Source organism: Astatotilapia calliptera, chromosome 12 (genome assembly GCF_964374335.1).
Source record: "Astatotilapia calliptera chromosome 12, fAstCal68.1, whole genome shotgun sequence".
In the NCBI taxonomy this organism is placed as follows: domain Eukaryota; kingdom Metazoa; phylum Chordata; class Actinopteri; order Cichliformes; family Cichlidae; genus Astatotilapia; species Astatotilapia calliptera.
Genome location: NC_137433.1, coordinates 35,283,235 through 35,305,849, shown reverse-complemented (window position 1 = coordinate 35,305,849; position 22,615 = coordinate 35,283,235). Strand labels below are relative to the sequence as shown.

General features: G+C 39.6%; 1 long non-coding RNA gene across 2 annotated transcripts in view; it reads left to right on the top strand.

Moving 5' to 3' along the window:
• Positions 1–10,852: 10,852 nt before the first annotated feature.
• Positions 10,853–22,615, top strand: part of LOC113033383 (uncharacterized) — a 70,619-nt gene continuing 58,856 nt past the window's right edge. For both annotated transcript variants that reach the window (XR_013912796.1, XR_003274024.2), the window contains exon 1: positions 10,853–11,047. This is a non-coding gene — a long non-coding RNA (uncharacterized LOC113033383). The remainder of the gene's footprint in view (positions 11,048–22,615) is intronic.

Genomic DNA, 22,615 nt, shown 5'->3' with positions numbered 1-22,615 from the left:
GTCTACTGCACAGAGGGTACATTTTTATATAACTGACCAGTTTAACTTTTATCAAGCTTACTGACAGGTGCGCCCATATAGGCAGTCTGCTGGGCTTCACTAAGCAAATTCATGTCACAAAAATGGAACACTTGACTATTTTTGTGTTGTTGGTGCCTTTTTATATGATTTGGACTGGACTGGTTCTTTTGGACTGGACTTTTCTTCCCTACTGGAGCATTTAAAGTGTTTTAAACAACATTCCTCATTCACACCCATTCACACAAGCATGCTTTTCTACATCTACAGGGAGTGCAGAATTATTAGGCAAGTTGTATTTTTGAGGAATAATTTTATTATTGAACAACAACCATGTTCTCAATGAACCCAAAAAACTCATTAATATCAAAGCTGAATGTTTGTGGAAGTAGTTTTTAGTTTGTTTTTAGTTTTAGCTATTTTAGGGGGATATCTGTGTGTGCAGGTGACTATTACTGTGCATAATTATTAGGCAACTTAACAAAAAACAAATATATACCCATTTCAATTATTTATTTTTACCAGTGAAACCAATATAACATCTCCACATTCACAAATATACATTTCTGACATTCAAAAACAAAACAAATCAGCGACCAATATAGCCACCTTTCTTTGCAAGGACACTCAAAAGCCTGCCATTCATGGATTCTGTCAGTGTTTTGATCTGTTCACCATCAACATTGCGTGCAGCAGCAACCACAGCCTCCCAGACACTGTTCAGAGAGGTGTACGGTTTTCCCTCCTTGTAAATCTCACATTTGATGATGGACCACAGGTTCTCAATGGGGTTCAGATCAGGTGAACAAGGAGGCCATGTCATTAGTTTTTCTTCTTTTATACCCTTTCTTGCCAGCCACGCTGTGGAGTACTTGGACGCGTGTGATGGAGCATTGTCCTGCATGAAAATCATGTTTTTCTTGAAGGATGCAGACTTCTTCCTGTACCACTGCTTGAAGAAGGTGTCTTCCAGAAACTGGCAGTAGGACTGGGAGTTGAGCTTGACTCCATCCTCAACCCGAAAAGGCCCCACAAGCTCATCTTTGATGATACCAGCCCAAACCAGTACTCCACCTCCACCTTGCTGGCGTCTGAGTGGGACTGGAGCTCTCTGCCCTTTACCAATCCAGCCACGGGCCCATCCATCTGGCCCATCAAGACTCACTCTCATTTCATCAGGCCATAAAACCTTAGAAAAACCAGTCTTGAGATATTTCTTGGCCCAGTCTTGACGTTTCAGCTTGTGTGTCTTGTTCAGTGGTGGTCGTCTTTCAGCCTTTCTTACCTTGGCCATGTCTCTGAGTATTGCACACCTTGTGCTTTTGGGCACTCCAGTGATGTTGCAGCTCTGAAATATGGCCAAACTGGTGGCAAGTGGCATCTTGGCAGCTGCACGCTTGACTTTTCTCAGTTCATGGGCAGTTATTTTGCGCCTTGGTTTTTCCACACGCTTCTTGTGACCCTGTTGACTATTTTGAATGAAACGCTTGATTGTTCGATGATCACGCTTCAGAAGCTTTGCAATTTTGAGACTGCTGCATCCCTCTGCAAGATATCTCACTATTTTTGACTTTTCTGAGCCTGTCAAGTCCTTCTTTTGACCCATTTTGCCAAAGGAAAGGACGTTGCCTAATAATTATGCACACCTGATATAGGGTGTTGATGTCATTAGACCACACCCCTTCTCATTACAGAGATGCACATCACCTAATATGCTTAATTGGTAGTAGGCTTTCGAGCCTATACAGCTTGGAGTAAGACAACATGCATGAAGAGGATGATGTGGACAAAATACTCATTTGCCTAATAATTCTGCACTCCCTGTAGGTACTTGATGCCATACTAGTCAGATAGTGATGGATTTGAACTGGTGATTCTTGTTGAATGTGTTGAATGGGTAATTATCGTGGCTTGTGGTTAACTGTACTAACAGCATGTCTAAGGGGTCTGTGCTCCAGTTTTGCTGACTGAAAGTGCTTTTTATTATCTTAAACGTGGCATTATTCTGCTACCAAATCTGCTAGTTTCAGGACTTTGGGGACTCCAGCTTTTTCACATCTTCTTCACCCTTTTTTAATGTGTATGTGTCTATGTGGGGGTTTTTTTGGGTTTTTTTTTAATACACCATCTTGATAATTAAGTTTTGACAGCAACACATCTTATCCTTATCTATCTAAGGTCAGTGAATGCTGTACACGAAAGTTTACACATCTGGCACTTCTTAACCAAAGCTGGACCCTTTAAAATGTTACAATGTAGTCCATTTGGATGCCACTGGTCTCTTAAAAGATTAAAAAGCATGGTAGCAGCTATTGAGCCTTCAGGGTGATGTCACAACGCTCACATCCATCTTTAATATGCGGTATGACCGTTACAAAGAGATTTTGTACTGCTGCTTTTATGTTGATTAAAATATCTGGCATTTTCTTTTTGATAGTGCAGTCACTGTTGCATGTTATGCTTGCTATGTCCTTCTAAGCCCTCACATTCATGGGCCCTGTACATAAAGAGTGAATTGTTGTTTATACTAATAGATTGTGACATATTGAACTTTGAGGTTCAATCTGCTGATTCTTTTCACATCTGAAGGGAGTCAAACTGTCTCTTTCCTGTATTCACGCCTTTAATGAGGTGCTAAGTGAATCAGCTGCTGGCTGTGTATTTGCTGTAAAGTGGTTTCAGTCCTGTCGCCTAATCTCAGCCAACAAATGAGCTTTTTATCCCCCAAACTGTTAAATTTCAGTACCAAGACATTAGTTTAGACTCACTCATCTGATTTTAGATTCTAGAAAAAAGAATAAAGCTATTTCTTTAAACCTTTGCTGTTTTATCTTTGATCGCTATCTTTTGCGTCTTCCCTTGTTCAACCTGTTTATTTGTTTTGAATAGATGATAAATGGGAAGAGCTGTTTGGTGTGAAAACTGTGTTGAAATCAGCAGTTTTGCAGAACACACACAAGAGTTGGAGCAGCTGCTCTGGCTTGGGAAAGAGAAAACACCTCTAACAGTCCAAAATAAGTACATACATCTTCACATAAAGATAAGACGCTTCATTTGTTATACAGTGACACGGTTTCGGGGTGATAGCAGAAGGTGGTCATACATCAGCCGTAATCCCGCTTTATGAGTAATGACACGCCATAATTTTACAGAGCCACATCTGAATGTGTTGATAGTGGTGAGGGCACTTTAATGTTTATATTATACATTTCTAATAAAACAGAAGATCTCACTGAACTGTTTTTTTTTTCATGTAAGTTTTTAGTCTATTCTTCTATTTAATTTTCATCCATCCATCCATCCATCCATCCATCCATCTTCATCCGCTTTATCTGGGGCCGGGTCGCGGGGGCAGCAGCCTAAGCAAAGAGGCCCAGACCTCCCTCTCCCCAGCCACCTCCTCCAGCTTATCCGGGGGAACACCAAGGCGTTCCCAGGCCAGCCGAGAGATATAATCTCTCCAGCGTGTCCTGGGTCTGCCCCGGGGCCTCCTCCCGGTGGGACATGCCTGGAACACCTCACCCAGGAGGCGCCCAGGGGGCATCCTTGTCAGATGCCCGAACCACCTCAGCTGGCTCCTTTCGATGTGGAGCAGCAGCTGCTCTACTCTGAGCCCCTCCCGGATGGCCGAACTTCTCACCCTATCTCTAAGGGAGAGGCCAGCCACCCTTCGGAGAAGGCTCATTTCTGCTGCTTGTATTCGCGATCTCGTTCTTTCGGTCACTACCCACAGCTCGTGGCCATAGGTGAGGGTAGGGACGTAGATCACTCAGCTCCCTCTTCACCACGACGGACCGGTGCAGCGTCTGCATTACTGCAGCTGCAGCCCCAATCCGTCTGTCGATCTCCGGCTCCCTTCTCCCATCACTCGCGAACAAGACCCCGAGATACTTGAACTCCTCCACTTGGGGCAGGAACTCATCCCCGACCCGGAGTGGGCACTCCACCCTTTTCCGGCTGAGAACCATGGCCTCAGATTTGGAGGTGCTGATCCTCATTCCCGCTGCTTCACACTCTGCTGCGAACCGTTCCAGTGCGAGCTGGAGGCCCTCACCCGATGGAGCCAACAGAACCACATCATCCGCAAAAATCAGAGATGAGATTCTGAGGCCACCAAAGCGAAAGCCCTCCGCCACTTGGCTGCGCCTAGAAATCCTGTCCATATAAATTATGAACAGAACCGGAGACAAAGGGCAGCCCTGGCGGAGCCCATCACCCACCGGGAACGAGTCCGACTTATTGCTGGCAATGCGAACCAAGCTCTTGCAACGGTTGTATAGGGATCAAATGGCCCGTAGCAATGGGCCAGACACCCCATACTCCCGCAACACCTCCCACAGGACACCCCGAGGGACACGGTCGAATGCCTTCTCCAAGTCCACAAAACACATGTAGACTGGTTGGGCAAACTCCCATGCACCCTCAAGTATCCTCGAGAGGATAAAGAGCTGGTCCAGTGTTCCGCGACCAGGACGAAAACCGCATTGTCCTCCTGTATCCGAGGTTCGACTAGCGGACGAACTCTCCTTTCCAGCACCCTGGCATAGACTTTCCCAGGGAGGCTGAGGAGTGTGATCCCCCTGTAGTTGGAACACACCCTCCGGTCCCCTTTCTTAAAGATGGGGACCACCACCCCGGTCTGCCAGTCCACAGGTACTGCCCCTGATCTCCACGCAACATTGCAGAGGCGTGTCAACCAGGACAGCCCTACAACGTCCAGAGCCTTCAGGAACTCGGGGCGGACCTCATCAACACCAGGGGCTCTGCCACCAAGGAGCTGTTTAACTGCCTCAGTGACCTCGCCCCCGGAAATTGGCGGGTCATTCCCCTCATCCCCAGACTCTGCTTCCTCCTCGGAAGACATGTCAGTGGGATTAAGGAGGTCCTCGAAGTATTCCTTCCACCGCCTGACAATTTTCCCAGTCGACGTCAGCAGCGCTCCGCCAGCACTATACACAGTGCAGGTAGAGCACCGCTTTCCCCTCCTGAGATGCCTGACGGTTTGCCAGAATCTCTTCAAGGCAGTCTGAAAGTCTTTTTCCATGGCCTCTCCGAACTCTTCCCACACCCGAGTTTTTGCTTCAGCCACTGCCCGAGCCGCATTCCGCTTGGCCTGTCGATACCTGTCGGCTGCCTATTTAATTTTCATAATCAGCCAATTAGAAATGGCACAGGCACGGCAACAAGTTTCAGTTCTTTCAGATGCATGGTATATTTTGGTTCTTCATTTAGGTGCAGCACCTAAATGAAGAACCAAAATATACCATGCATCTGAAAGAACTGAAACTTGTTGCCGTGCCTGTGCCATTTCTAATTGGCTGATTATGACAACCAGTGCCTGCAGAACAATGTAAGGAAAGACTGTAAAGAGATGTCACTTATCTGCAGTTCAGGATCTATTAGAAAATCGTGGCACAAAAAGAGACCAGTTGTCTTTAGTTTCAGCCCTTTCTGTTGGAGTCCCCAAATCTGTGGCTCAAAGGAACTCAGCATATGACATGCTACAAAACTTTGCTGCACTTTAAAAATGTTTTAGGAGGGAAGGTTTATGAAAGGAGAAAAAGAAAGAAACTTGTTTAACTTCCTCCCATATTCACCATGGGTCACTGCAGCAGTGTGATTCACAAGATTTGATAGATTTGTCTTTTTTTGTTGTTTGTTTTTTACACCCAACAATGCCCTTCTGGACATAACCCTACCAGGGATAGATCTCTCCATCTGGGCTCAAACTGGGAAGCTTATTGGGTAAACCAATACACTATGAAGCCATGTTAGTGTGAGATTGTAGCTTCAGCAGAAAAAGCAAGGAGAGAGAGGGGGAGAAAATGGTTTAAACCAACCATAAAATGTGCTGTCTTATACAGGTTTTAGCAGGTATGTTAATAAACCAAACTAATAAAACTGAGTGTAAAACAGGACTGCAGTCAAAACTGCAAAAAGCAGTGTAAGCAAAAGGCTGCTGGCAATGCAGAAGAAACCCAGCTGCTCTGCCTGCACCTATTTATATGAATACAGTTGAGCCTCTTCAGCCCTGGGACTCCAAGGAGAGTGCAATTGTGATTTTAGAAACAGAAAAGAACAATTGGATGGTATTTGTTCCTGTGCATTGAAGACAAGCCTTCCTAACGTGGACAAATACAGCTGGTATGAACAAATGCTGCCTTGACAGTTTTTTTAGAAAGATGCAAACCAGCAGAAAAGTGAAAATTTCAAATGCAAGCCATTCTCTGGGGCTTGTCCTCTGAAACAAGTCCAACATATCCAGGAAATATGTTCCCTATCTGGCTTCACCCACCCCTAACATCATCAGTCATGATTACTGGTTGCAAGAAGCTGACGATGAATCAACTCTTTGTTTTTTCATTGACTATGAGCTGACATAGGTGCCCTACTTAAGGACTACATCTCCATGTATCTCATAGAAACGCTAAATATATCTATAAATAAAATGTATTGGAGGGAAAAACTGGAAGGAATAATTTTTCCCCCAAGAATCTAAACCAAAGGATTTAGATGGTCTCTTGAAATTAAATCTTCTCTTATTGTCTGTGCATTGACATCAGAGGGATCTTCTAGGAATGACGACACTTGAACCACTTTTATCCAGATAATTTATTGGTCAGTGGGTGGTGGTTTTGCACATGTCTCATATCTCTAAGATAACCTGCCTGCTGCTCAGGCTCACTGGCTGTTGTCTCTATAAACATTGTGCCCAGCATGGACACGGTAAAGTCTGAAACAACAACTACATATGAATCCTCCCTGACAAAATGGCCTTATATCACACCCTGAGATGTGCAACAGTGATGGAAAAATCATTGATTATCCAGCTTGTTTTTATCCAGAAAATGAGCAGTGAGGGTCCTTGACAATCTGATAATAAGTTAAGTTGGTATGTGCTAACATTTGGGATCTCAATGCCACGTCTTCATTTCTAATTTCATCAAATTTGTACTAATAGTATTTTTTCTTAACCGCCGTAGCATAAAACACCCAGTCTGACTGCAAGTAGCTCAAAAAGCAATGGTAAAAGTTATGAATAGGATCAGATCTGCAGCTGGCTGTTGGATGATGGCTTTTGTTGAAGCTCCAGCTTTGATTTTTCCTCCCATATTTTTTTGCAAAAATCCACTTTAGTTTTAAAATATAGCTCTGCCGTCATCTTTTACACAACCCTAACTTCCTCTGTCCGATCCAGGACAATAATAGCTGGAGTAATATTAGCTGTTTGTACCGCTGCCATTCTTCAGGTGGCTTATTTGACATATACAAGCACTTTCAGTCCTTCACTCTCCAGAGTCTGGCTCCAGACCTTGACCATTGTTTTTATAAATGGCCTTTTTGAACTGAATAAGGACTCTTTGTTAAACAGGCCCTGGCCTGAAATAGCCTCCATGACTGGTCTCAGTAGCAGATATCCCTTTTTCCTCCCATTACTCATCCATTGACCCCCTACTTTTGTTTGCTCTAGCCTCAGGAGGATGCAGGAGCCAAAGGTGGCTAATCTGTTAGCATGTGTCTTTTTAACTTTATTTTGAAACAGGCCTGGAAAGAGGAATCACTCTTTGGTTTCAAGATAATTAGATTAACCTATATTCCTCCTGAAGAAATATATTTTAAGAATGTGCGTTTCCATTACGTCCACATCAGGCAGTGTGTTTACTAACAGCCTGTAGAGCTAAATATAAATAATTATTTACTCTTTTCTAATTATGCTAATAGTGTTAATATGCAGATTGTGGGTGGAGGCATGTGGAGTGTATGTGGGTGGATTTAAGGCCATTTTGGAAGGATTCTCGGATTCACAGTGTGGGCAGCTGGACGGATGAATGGATGTATTTACAAATGGATGGACGATGGACAAAGCACAGTTAACCGTGTAAATGGATGAACATTAAAAGCGTGCATTGTCTCTGCTGGACTGGACACATTTATGGGGGCTTAAAAGACTTCAAATAGACCTATCCTGTTCATTTACAGCTTCTCATTTACATTCTTGGACTCTGCTAGACTAGCTTTGTATGATTAACTGCATAAACTAATTTCTTTCTTTTTCTTATTGAATCAAACTGTTTTAGCTCCGCCCACATCACTTTTAAGCCAGTTTTCTTCTGACTGGCTGTCAATCACAAAGACAGTGGGCCTGTATTCATGTACCAAACTAAGAGTAAAAAAAAGTAGAATTTTCAGTGTGATATTCTCATTATATCGATAATACATGGATGGTATCTGCAGTTCTCTTGTTTGTTGTCCATGCTCTTCTTTCATACAGCACGTGATGATCGGTATAATTCAGACATCTAGAAAGAAATTTGTCGATTGAATAAAGTCTCTGCTAAGTTAGCGAATGCTTTCTTTGCAATTGCAATCTAAATCTTCATTTTGTGCAATGATCTTCTATCTCTACTCACAGTAGTTCCGATATATTTAAACTCACTGACTTGTTATAAGGTGGAATTCTTCAGTCAAATGTTACATACTGGATTATCTGTCTCTATAGAAATTGGAAAGGCTGTATTATCCTTGGGAAAATACAGTAATGATTTCCAGCTGCCCTGTGCTGTGATTTTTTTTTTTTTAAAGAGTGTACCCACATCTGGATGTAGTTAATATTATGTCCATCGTAGGTTATACTGAGCCCCTGACAGTCTGTGAGCCATGTTTGGCCCCTAAGAGGTCAGGATATAGAGATGATTGACATGAAAATTAAAAATGAACAAACACGTGTTACACTTATGTCAAAAGATTAATCTTTATTTGTTGTTTTGATACAAAAACATATATAAAAACATGCATATTAAAAAGCTATCTCCAGCCTTTCTGTGTGGAGTTTGAATGGATTCCCATGCCTGCCTTGGTTCACCTCAGGTCCTCCAGCTCACAGGAACAGGTCTGAGGCAGATTCAAAGCCTGCAGCGCCTCATCACAGCAACCTAAATTTCAAAGGTTTGATGTTGCTTCAGGTTCGGGTCATTATTGTAAAGCACTAATGCTGCATTTTATGATTCTTCAGTTATTTGTTTGTTTCTGGCTCATCATCCTTTCTATCCCAGTCTGGCATGTCCTCACGATCCCCTCAGGCTCATATCAAATTAAATTAAACCATTAAATGTAACTCTGCTAATAAAATTAATGGCCAAATAACAAGCTGATTTACTTTCATCAGCAATTTGTCCGCCAATAAAATCACACGTGGTCAGCTATATAGTACTGGACTCATATTCCAAAGCCAACACACATTTAAACCTTAAAGCATTATATCAGTGTCCTGGGGAGAATCATTTGTTAAAAATGTTGTTTTTACTCCATTTATTATGAATGTAAAAAAGTAAATTTTGGGTGAAACTGGAGATGCCCCTGTGGAGTTTCTGCAAAAAAACGTTATGACTCAGACTAATTTATCAGTACTCTAAAATAACATATATCAGCTGGATTTAATACATTTGAATGAATAACTAGGACATAAAACATGATGATGAACTATAACGTAAAGGTCCAGTAAGTGTGAACTATTGCTCCTTTGTAGCTTTGCTTACTCAGAGTAAAAACCTCAGAGTTTACCTGAGATTTAACTCTGGGGTTTTTGTTTTTTTTTTATAAAGGTGGCCTAACATGATCCAGAGAAGGTTAGGTCGAGATAAGAGTTCAAGAGGTGAAAAACCAGCACCTGACCAGTCAGTTCTCTGGATAATAGCCTCATCATTCTTGGAAGATCCTGATTTTGTTCATGGAGTAAGATGGTCTTTAGGTTTTTAGAAACAATAAGAATAAGAAAAACAGATTCTCAGTAGTTATATAACAGCATATTCATAAGAACAAAAATGTCTTGTTGACTTTATATAAAAAGAAGTCAAAGGTAAATATTTAATGCAACATTTTATTAGTGACCTGTGGGACCCAAATATTAAAATGTAACCTGTGAGAAAATGATCACATTCAGTCTAAACATCATTTCTTTTTTCCTCCTGCACTCAAACATCCACATGCTTTTTTTTTGTACAATGTGATTTTACATTAAAACCTCCTTTTTTAGGTTTGTGTTTAATGTTTTATATAAACTATCATTGTATTTTCAGCCTGACTTAAACAGTCAGCCAAGTGAAGGGCTCAAGGTTGCAGGAAATACAATTTTTCTATTATTCTCCTTCTACTTTCTGTGATATACAAACTACTGTAATGGTGGATGCTCATATGAAACATGCCAACATTTAAAATAACAAAGTCAGTGTTTGTACAGGTAATCTAATGTGAACCAAAAGCTCTAAACACTCAGAAAATTGGTTTAAAGAAAGAAGGAAAGGCTAAAACTAAGTGGACGAAGGTTCATTGAAGGATTACTCTGATCTGTGGATGTAATGTAAAGATGCTAAATGTATTTATGCAATTTAAAAAATTCCTTTAATATACGTAGACTTTTAAAATTATGTACGCCTTCATTCTTCAACTAATAACACTTTTCAAAAAAACATAGTACCTAATTTTCCATCACACCTTTAAAAACACAAAAATAAACAAAAAATTGATGAAATTATAAAATATTAATCTCTATTGTGTTGCTTAACTACCCTAGTAGTCAAACTGAAATGATTAGGTGATTAACCACTTTGATAACTCACAGCTATTTGATTTTTAATGCAAAAAAAAGTAAGAAAAGAAAAGAAAAGAAAAGGGAAAAAAAATCCACTTTTTCGTATGTAACTTTAGATAAACGGCTTTTATGTTATTTTTCTACTTCAAGTATTTTTGGCTTGTTTCAACTTTTGTGGGAGTATTTCCTGCCAAAGGTTAAAGTTCATATAAGGGCCAGCGTCTATGACGCAGGTGTCACGCGGGATTTCATTAAATACGGATGGACCTTTAACTGAATCCATTACAGTGAATAAGCAAAACAAATAACAGGAAATGAATATCAGAAAAACACGAAGAGGAATGTTTGCTAACAAGCTAAAGAGGCTACAAGCTCTTGAATGACCTCACAAAGTGGCTTTTATGTCCGGATTTAAGTCGCAGTAATGTCGCAGTATTAAAGGTAAGTTTACCAGATTTTCATGTTTTAAATTTTTATTATTGCTGTATTGCTGCATGGGCCACAGAATCCTGCTAATTAGACCCTGTCGCCTCTGTGCTCATGCTTTTTGTTGTTGTCTTTGTTTCCTTTCTGAGTGAGAGTGGTAAGTTGTTTCCAAATATTATTGTGTCTCCATTACTATTATTTGACAATCCCTCTCTTTTCTAATTGGCTAATGCTTGGGGGGCAGCGATATAGCCTCATAATTATGACATGATATTTCAAGAACATTTGCAATTTCTGTTCCAGCAAACTTGAAGAATGAAGTTTAAAATAACTCATTTACACTTTAGTTTAACAACAGCGAAAGTAGCTAAAACTTGTAACTCATCAGATGCCTGCGTTATATATTTGCGCTATATATTCACACAATAACACTGAGAAATATTTTATATCTAGGATATTATAACTAGCTGCTAAAGCACTGCTTTTCCATGATGTAACCACATCAGTCATTTCCATGATGAATCAGCATGGCTGTGTCTTACCACTATCACTTCCTTCATAACCAGGTTGTACTTGACACTATGTTCTTGCCTCAAGTGGTGAAACAACCTTGTTGTTTCCACTTTTAGCAGGAACAGTTTTTTGAAGTAGTTCATTTTCAGATGCTAAGTCTGTATCAGAAAAGACGCGTGACTCTGGCTTTCAGACATGCCTGGGTTTGTCTCATGCACGCACTAGAGAATACAAATTCATGGTGTTTGTATGATGTGAATGAATGTAGACTGTTTATGAGAGGGAAAGTGAGCTTTTTAAAAAAAAAAAGATCTTTACTTACTCCAAGAAAGTACCGGTCTTCTCAAACAACAAACTATGACTCATGAGCTAGAAGCCCCTACTGAGTGAGAAGAAAAGGGTTTTGATTATGTTACATACAATCTATTTCTAGTAAAACAGAAATTAACTTTGATTAAATCAGTGAAAATCATGTGTCTACGTTACATAAATTAATATTTAACAGTTACGGTTGCACTTAGTAACCTTCCTGTTAAACAGGAATGTAAGTAGAATAAAACCAATTGAGTCGAGTCCCCACGAGTTGTGCTTAGACTCATTCAGGCAATGATTTGTTAGAGAATTCCTTGCTCAAAAAACATAAAAACACAATTGAAAGGTAAGGCTCAGTGACAATAAACTGAAGTTAGTGAAGGTGAGTCCTAGCATACAGCTAGCAGCTACAGCTGTGTAAGCAGCCATGTCACTAACTTTAAGATTCACCGAAGTTCACATTTCATGTTTGAAGAAAAGCTCACTGTTTAGCTGTTATAAAGGAGCAAGCTAGACCAAATGAAGATTTATTACAGTAATATAGATTTTTATGTTGTAAGCATTGTTAAATAGCTTCCAGTTTAGTTCAGATCAGCACATCTGGAGTGTGATGGGCGGTGTTGATGCAGGGGTTCTTGAGTTCAGCTGCCAGGACTGTGGAAGTAGGTCAGACCGGAGCGCCTGGGAACCTCTGCTCAAGTATACATTACAAACAAGACCCAGCCCAGGGGGGAGCTGTAATCTTTTTAGGCCCCAACTTATCTCCAGGTCTGTTCAGCTTTAGCACACACCTGGTTTTTATTTAACAGAACACTAAATGTGGCACAAGGTACTGTAACATTTGACCTCTGGAGTTAATGAGATATTTCACTCTGGGACCTCAGTCTCTCATCTGTGTGTGTGTTTTTTTTTTTTTTTTTTTCCTCCTAACATCATAGTCACTGAAATGAATCCTTCTTTCCGTCATTACTGTCCTTTTCCATTTCTTTCTCTTGTAGTCCCTGTTCTACAGTCACATGACAGAACATTGATGTTTTAACTTATTCTGGTTTCAAACTGAGTATATTTATGTCCCAGAGCCTCGGTGCACTTGTTGATTAGTGTTGTAAAAAATGGTAAATTGTTTTAAATATTTGAAACCAGCACATGGATTAAAGCTTGACCAGTATTTGATGATTTGTGATATCGGGTGATATGTTTCTTTCTGTCAGCTGCAGAAAAAACAAACATTTGTTACGTTGCTGTGTTTGTGGCAGTGTGTGTTCCCATCTAATCCAAAATTTAAATTGGCAAGACCAAGAGTCTAAAATGTCACATTTTCTCAACAACAAGATGTCATATTTATATATTCACTTGTTCAGTATTGTTGTTGCTTTTGATTTTGTTTATTAGAAAGACATGTTTTGTAAAGCTTAATGTCCAGGAATTTTATTCGGCTGAGTTAGAAGCTAACAGTAGCTATATGATATACCATGTTCTTACTAAATTATTTGACTCGGACACAAACTAAAAACCAGCAATATTTGGAGGGTTAGTGCAACCTTATTTTCTAGCTACAGAGCTGTAGTCACCCTAATATAAAGGATGACGGTTACATTGTCCTTAATAACAGGTCATATTCAGGGTCGTTGATTGGCAAACAACAACATATAGCAGGAAGAATTCACCAAAAACAAAACAAACCACAACATTGTGGTCATTAAGATCTTTTTACCAGTTTGGACTATTTGCACTTAAAAAAGTTCTAATCCAAAACTTAGTGTATTCATTTACACTTTACTCAGCGTGAGTACGATTGCTTTCTGAATATTTGGCGTTGAATTTTTGGTGTCGGGAATATTGCATGCACACTGTGAGTTAGTTTAAAGATGTGCTAGGCATGAATAATAAGCTAGAGAGGCTCCAAATGGTTTTTGGGTGCTTGTGTTTATTAAAAAAAACAAAAGACAAAGAACTGCGTCACAATTTAAAAAAAACGAGAGGCTCCATCCAAGCGCAGGAAACTGGGTCAATATGTCATCATTTCACAAGTGCATTTCCTTAATTGAAGTCTTAAAAAGGTCTTAAAAAAGCATTGATTTGGGGATTTTAATAGTGCAGGAACCCGGGCCAATTTTGACAATAACTGTGGCTGCTGAAAGCACAATGCATGAGATGGACGGGTATCCACACTCAAGCATGCAAACACACGGTGTCTTCATGAACACATGCCCACACATGTGCTTCTTGCTAAGAAAAAAGTCTTAAAAACACAGGCCTGTTATACACACTGGTCTCCTCCCCTCACTGCACACTTCAGCTGAAAATCAGTCATGGGGAACAGCAGAGGTGTTTCTGAGCTGTGAAGGAGAAATCAGCCGTGATTGTTTCACAGCGCAGCTTTTGTTCTTAATCACAACCCTGAGATGAATTCAAGAGGTGGTGAATTCAATTAAAACTAAAATTAGTGCTTGTCTGCCAGCTGTGTGTGTGTGTACACGTGTGTGTTTGGGTGTGTTGAGTACCATAAATGGAGGTGCTCATTTATCAGCCTTTAGCACAGTGCTCTTTCCAGGGAACCATTAACTGAAACGCCCGTTTGGAAAAGTGTGCTTAGCCCACGGGGAGCTGTCTAATCTACAGGCCTCCACTTAAACAATGCAATGCAATTATGATTATTAAGTTATTATGTTGGTTCGGTGAGCAGCTGCAGTGGTGGAGAATTTCCAAGTCATGATTAAATTAAGTTAAAGGCATTCAGTGGATGCTTTCATATCAAACAAACCAAACTTGGAAGTATCAGCTCTTTTCTTTGTCCAATTCGTGGAATGTTTTGTCCAAGAATGCTTAGAAACTATTTAGAAATTTGCTTCAGAATGTAATTGTCATGGTTATCCCATTAAACACAAGATTTTCAGAAATGTGTAGAGGGTGGCTTCCACTCTTTTATATTTCTTACTGCTCCGTAGGTATAACACACACACGATTGTAAGATCAACAGAGATACTGGTGTTATTTTAGACGGCTATAATAAGGAATAATTAATTTTGGCTTCAGATATTGATTTAGTTTTTGTCTTTTTTCATTTGATTTTTGTTGGTATCAGTGAGCAGAAAGTAAAAAGACACTTACACACTCCATAATGTGAATCTTCCATTTCACTACATCCCAAAGGTTCTCTGTTCGATTCCGATCAGGTGACTGTGGAGGCCGCAGGAGTACAGTGAACTCATTGCCATGTTCAAGAAGACAGTTTGAGATGATTTGAGCTTTGTTTATAATGTGTTATCATACTGGAAACAGGCATCAAAAGATGGGTAAACTGTGGCCAGGGTGGATCCATGCTTTCATGTTGTTCACACCAAATTCTGACAATACCGTCTGAATATAACAGCAGAGATTAGGACTCATCAGACCAGGCAGCATTTATTTTTCCAGTCTTCTATTGCGTTTTCTGTTCTCAGCTCATAGGAGTGGCACCGGGTGAGGTCTTCTGCTGCTGTAGCTCATCTGCTTCAAGGTTTAACGTGAATAGATGCTCTTCTGCATAGCTTGGTTGTACTAAGTGGTTATTTGAGCTTCTGTTTCCATCATATAGGCTTGAAGTGGTCCATTCTCCTCTGATCTGAACATCAACCGGGCATTTTCACTCAGAGAACTGACACTGAATGGATATTTTCTTTTTTTCTGACGTTTGTGAACCGTAGAGATGGTAGTGTGGGAAAATCACAGTAGATCAGCAGTTTCTGAAATACGAATCGCCTCAATTGGATCCTTTTGACGTGAAGTGGGTCTGCTCTGAGGTCCTGAATGACCAAACTCCTCAGCTCCACTCAGTGCACTGCAGCTTATGATAATGAGGAGGTGAATGATGGTGATGAACCCACTCACTTATTTAAACTCTTTTTTTTTCATGTTCAAGAAATCAGTTTGAAATGGGCAGCAGAAAGAGCCGTCAGACGATGGGTACTGGTCATAAAGGTGTGGACAATATTGCTCCGGCAGGCTCTGGTATTTAACTAATGCTCAGTTGCTACTAAGAGACCTAATGTATTCCAAGATAGAGTATCCATGAAACCCTCCAAACGTGCGTGAGCTGAAATAAACGTCTCAGTTTTAGCGTATAATCAGTTTTGTAGGATTAGTCAAATCTGTTAACAATCAATACAGCATTTATAATTGGAAAAAGTAGGTAAGTTTTTGTATAGTGAAGAAGTAGTACAGGCACTTAAAAAGATGCTCTGGTAAAATTTTAAGGTCAATGTCAATTGTATTTCTATGGCACATTTAAAAGCAAGTTGACCACAGTACATCGCAAGTTAGTTGATGAACAAGAGGAAACCATATAAAAATAAATACAGAAGAATAAGACATGAGGTGAAGCAAATGCATTATATTTAATATAAACAAAAGAAACTGATGGTACTCAAAATGAACTCTGATTAAAAGCCAACATAACAAAGTGAGCTTTACGATGGGATTTGAAAGACTGTATAGACTCTGAAGTACGAATATCAGGTGGCAAGTTTTTCCAGCGTCACCATGGCGATTGCTTTGAAGTCTCTTTGTGCCGGTTCCCATATTTGCTCTGTGCTTTGTGTTCATACCTAAATGCTAAGAGAAAGATTATATGTGTCCTCATTATGATAGGAAAATGTATTGATCTGTGAAACTCTAGCCTATATGTTTATATTATTAAATGGTAATTATGAGACTGTGTTTGTCAATTCATTTTACGGAGAAATGCAAAAGTAATGTAATGAGTGGTATAACAAATTACTTTCTCCTGGGAGTAATTAGTGCATGTATAGTAAGTTACCTAACATTTAACCGCAAGGCATGCAATTAATTCGCTTGATGCCTTAACGATAGTGGTGGCTCTCAAAGTGAAGCTAATGAGAATCCAATGAGAATCAATTAGAGAATCGATAAGAAAACAAACTGATAAGTGATATCGATAATGGAATCAGAATTGCTAAATTTGCATTGATTCCCGTCCCTACTGTGTTTGTACCTCGTTACTTCCCACTTCTGACTTGAGTCAGCTGCCTTCACAAAGTTCCAAAACATTTTGTTTTTAATAAAAACCAAGCTAAACATTCTCATAGAATGAACAAACCCTGTATTACTGAAATGAGCAAACCCTTCATTACTACTTTATTAAATTAAGCTTTTTTTGTGCAAAGAATACAAAAAAACCCAAACAAACTTATAGAAAACTCTAATCTAACCTTAACTCAGTTTAAGACTTAAGGTTTCATTAAGCAGTCACAGTGACTTTTTCTGTCTTCTGGTCCACATCACTCAGGTAGGTTTACATGAACACCGCTGACCTCTGACCTTTATCTGCTGACACCTTTCAGAAAATGTAAACCACTGCCATGAACATAACAAACCCTGCATGATGTGACTGCACTGCTCAGCAGCTGGTGGGGAGTTCAACACAGTCAGCTTCTGTGACTTCTGTGGCAACGTTTAGTCACTATTTTAAAGGATGTTTATGTTCAGATTTTTTTCCCCTTTTAACTACAAACAGTCTGACAAAATCTGGCTTCAAAACAGCCTCATTTTGTGTTCAGCTGTTTAACCTTAACAATTTAATAGAGTAAATAGAAAATGATAGAAAACGTCTGTCTATTTATCTAAAGATGAAGAAGTTTTCTTGAAGACAAGGAAGGCATCAAAATTTGACCACCGTTGCTTAGAGAAATATTATTTGGTCATGAAAATAGTTGGCAAGTTTAGTGTCAACCTGATTGCTGATTAAATACTAGGCTTCAAAATCATAAATAAAAACTTAAATGCACCCAACACTGGTGAATGATGGATTTTTTTTAAGGTGCAGGAACTATTTAATAGCAGGTCTAGTGTAATTCTTTTTTATTTTACTCCAACTCCATCATTGCTGTACTGTCTGCTTACCTGTTTTCTTTTAGTGTCCTTCATTCCCTCATCATTTGTCACATCAGGTCTGTATATTTTACAACTCAAGCAGAGTCTTTGGACGGTTACTTCACTGTCATGATGTTGAGGGTCGTGAGGATTCATGTTGCTTTAGTTTTAGCTATTCACTGTGAGCTTGTTAGTTTTACATTTTTAGCTTGAGGTCCATATTTGCAAACCTTTAGATTCACATTTCTGAAGCCTGTCTATGTTGATATTGAGATTTCCTGAAACAGTGAAGGAAGGGTAGGGGGGAGAGAGAGCAGCCCAAGTAGTGTCCAAGTTGGATTTCCCATAGTGAGTATTAAAGATGGATGTGATTGGTTTTGAACATTTATGTTTTAGCTGCTGCCATGTTGGGAGCCTGATGTGACCATGGGGCAGCTGTCAGAGTCACTATGTGCCTATCTCTAGTACTCAGGTGAATGAGTTAGAAAAAATTCATCTTCTTCAGAGTTGTTATGACGTTGGAAACTATCTGCAGAGATCAAAATTATTTTTTTTGTGAGGCAGTAACATTATTAACTGTGCTGTAAATTTAGGACTATACCATGGGAGTCTGTGGGGATTAACTCTCTTTTAAAGACATCCTCAAGTGGACATTGGAGAAGCTGCAGTTATGAACATTATGTGATTGGCCTGAATAATTTCCATTATGTGTCAATAAGTAATGGTGCAAAAAGTCTGCTGCAGTCAGTTCCTGATTCTTTCTGCACTCACTGCAGCAGGAACTCCCCACGTATGCTCTGCAGTCTGGTGAGCTATGCTGACCTGAGCTCACAGCAGCAGTTCTCCATCATGTACAGGTTCTGGTTAGAGCGGCCTTCTAGCTCGCAGTGAGCAGAACAAGACTCTTATTAAAGGTGGGCCAGCACCTGGACAACATCTGATTCGCTGTGTGTGTCTCTATCTTTCTTCCTCTGCTGTTTCCAGAAGAGGAACTGCTTCAAAGATATAAATCTACAGGCAAGGCTACTCTGATCAGGAGTAAGGCTTCAATTCAGAAGAACAGAAAGATTTGAAAACCAAGAGGATGTGACATGTTAGATTTTGTTTTCTCTATTTTTTTTTTTGATGCTAATAGGCTGCATCCTGCATTTGTGTGTTTCTGTGTGTGTCTGTGTGACATCCAGAACACAGAACTGACTGTGCAGACTTGGACTGTAAAAGCTAATTGCCTATGGCACCAGGCAGGCCTTCCACTAATGAACCATGTGCCTGAGGTTAATTCAATTTTAACTGGAGTTCTCGCAGGTCACAATGTTTCTCCGAGGGGGTAAAAAACAGAGAGGGTGGTTTAAAACAGGGGGGAAAAATATCAGCGCGAATTTATGACATCATGAATCATGTATGAGCCGGTGGGAAAAAAAAGTGAGCTTGTTGGCTTGTTAACAGTGTACATTTGACTAATATGTGATCATTCAAACAGCCATCCCTCATGATTTCAGATGAGAACACTTATTTCATTACTTATTTAAAGAATAAAGAAAAGATTCTTCTACCTGCTGCCATCAGTCTGAAACTGACTAAAGGTTCAATAAGAACTCGAACGAACAATTCAGCAGTTATTGATGGTTTGTAGTTGTTGTAGTTGTATAGGTAATTTAATCACTTAAGTTAATTAGTCTGATTTAGGAGTTCCCTTTATGAAACGGTGACCTTTTGGGATGTTAGATAAGAAGAAGGGTTGGGTGATCCTCTCTTTAGTCCCATTTGCCTGTCCTTCTCCCGTAAGTTTGCTAATAACAGATTTCTGGCCGGGGGAGCTTAACACGCACTCTTTAAGGTAGCAGATTACTTTCTCTCTTAAGGTCATGCTGATGGATGATAATCTCGGGTCAGAGTAATTATCAGTAGCTTGCCAATGAAGGCGATTTAATGCATTAAATCAAATTATTACTATTAGATTCAGTCCCTCATCGCAACTGTGCAGTTTGTAAAATTATTATGTGTGTCTGATCCATTATCATCTCACAACTCTGTTCTCTGTATGCTCTTGTCTCTGTAAGGCCACACTTTCCCTTTACATGGTTTTTGTATATAAGATAAGATAACCTTTATTAGTCCCACGCGTGGGAAATTATAAATCTCTGCATGACTGTTATCTGAGGATATACTGGTTATGGTAAAAACAATAGTCACACAACCTTTGGTCTCAAAGAGCCCTGTTTTGACCCCCAGAATCAGAGCAGAATCAGGAAAAAATGCTTTTAAATATGTGTTTTCTGTTTCCTGGAATAATCTGCCGTATGATCTGAAGCCATCACAAGTGATTACTGTGGAGGCGTTTTAGGACATTATAAAGAACTAAGGAAGCGGTCCTCTTTGTCATTGCTCTGGAAATTGCTCTCGTTCATGATATCTTATTCAGAATCAGAATCAGAATACTTTATTGATCCCTGGGGGAAATTATTTCATATGATCTGGATGTTGTGTTCACTCTGTGTCATGTGTTATTTTTTTTAATTTACGTTTATATTTGTTACAGTCTCTGCTGCTCTTCTGGTCAAATTAACCTTGAAAAATGGATTTTTAAGCCCAATGAGACTGGATAAAGGATTAGACTAGAGGAAATAGGACTGTTTATGTCTGTATCTTTGATTTTTAAGTTCAAGCTTGATATAACTGTTACCGTGTTCTGGTGAGATGCTCGTTTTTCTCCTATCGCCAACTGTTTTGCTACTTGTCTTGTTACTAATTATGTTTATTAATAATTCAGGTCCTCAAACTTAATCTACTATATACTACTTTGTACATTTGCTGTGGTTTCACACATAACCATGTCTGTGGACATCACAATGAAATACTTTGGTAAATGGACTTCTTACATAGCACCCAAGGCACTTTATACAATGCCACCCATTCACCTATTCACTCTATGCATTCAGTGCTTTTATGTGCTTTCAAACTAACATTCACACTCCAATGGATGCATCAGAGAGCAACTTAGAGTTAGTATCTTGCCCAAAGATATGGAGACATCAAATCACCAACCTTCCGATCAGCAGATGACCTCCTCTACCTCCTGAGCTACAGCCATCCTTACTTTGATTGATTCTCAGTCAATGTCAATCTGTGAACTAAGATGATGCTACACTTGAACTTTTGGTAAAACTGGCTCATAAGATTAATATTGTCAGATGGGGCGACCATAGCTTAAGAAGTAGAGTGAGTTTTCTACCAATGGGATGGTTAAATCTAGCATACATGTCAAGATATCCTTGGGGAAGATAATGAAGCCTGAGTCAGGGTGCAAGTGCGACTATGTGTGACTAGGTGAACAAGACTTGCAGTAGAAAAGTGCTATAGCAGTAACAGTCTATTTACCATTTACTAAATTGAGGTCTTTGAAGTTGATGCAGAGAAATGCAATCGATTCCAGACAATGCTTGAGATTCCTCAAGGATATTGTGAAAAGCAAAGGTTTGTTCATCATATCGTTTGCACCATCTGAACCCTTCCTGCTGGAGTGCAATGCTGACTCTGGTCAGCTAATGTGGATGGAGAGGTCTAGGATGCCCTTCTTTGGTAGTTTTAATAACATGCCTTTCATGATTTTTACAGTTATGTAAAACTAAACTGAAAGTAGGTGTGATGAAACACTTTGGTTAGCTGAAATAAAAACAAACAAACAAAAAACTAGAATGCTGGGAAAAAAGTACTAGATTAAACAATAATGTGTATTAATAAGATTCAATTTAAAAACAGTACTGCAAATACCTTTAGTTTCAGTCTTTGGTCAGTTTGGTCAAAGGCTGGTGAGGCTTTGGTGTTTGTTTACTTCAGGATGAATACATGACCGCGAATCAGCTGGGTTTACACAGCATTGTTTTTGTTGTGAACCTCTAAAATCTGCCCCTGACAAGTAGGCTTCATATTCTAATAACTGAAAAAAGCTAAGGTAAACTAATAAAAGCTAAACTAAAATTAATAATGCATCGATATCCTGCTGTCTTAGTTAATTATAGGCCAATCTCCAACCTTCTTTTGATCTCAAGAATCCTTGAAAGAGTAGTTGTCAAACAGTTAACAGATCATTTTCAGAAGAATGGGTTATTTGAAGAGTTTCAGTCAGGATTCAGAGCTCATCACAGCACAACAAAAGCTTTAGGGAAGGTTGCAAATGATCTTCTTATGGCCTTGGACAGTGGACTCGTGTCTGTGCTTGTCCTGCTAGACCTTAGTGCAGCATTCGTTGAACATAATATTCTATTAAAGCGATTAGAGTATGCTGTAGATATTACAGGTACTGTGCTGCAGTGGTTTGTATCATTGTATCTATCTAATAGACTCCAATTTGTTCAATTAAATGGAGAGTCCTCTTTATACATTGAGGTTAATTATGGAGTTCCACAGGGTTCAGTGCTGGGACCAATTCTGTTTACATTATACACGCTTCCCTTAGGTAGTATCATCAGAAGACATAGCATACATTTTCACTGCTATGCAGATGACACCCAGCTCTATCTGTCCATGAAGCCAGATAACACACACAAATTAGTTAAACTGCAGGAATGTCTTAAGGACATAAATGCCTGGATGACCAAATTTTCTGCTTCCAAATTAAGATAAAGCTTAGGTTATTGTACTTGGCCCTAAAATCTTAGAAATATAGTATCTAACCAGATTCTTACTCTGGATGGCATTACCTTGGCCTCCAGTAAGACAATGAGGAACCTTGGAGTCATTTTTGACCAGGACATGTCCTTCAATGCACATATTAAACAAATATGTAAGACTGCTTTCTTCCATTTGCGCAACATCTCTAAAATTAGAAAAATCCTGTCTCAGAATGACGCTGAAAAATGAGTTCACGCATTTATTACTTCCAGGCTG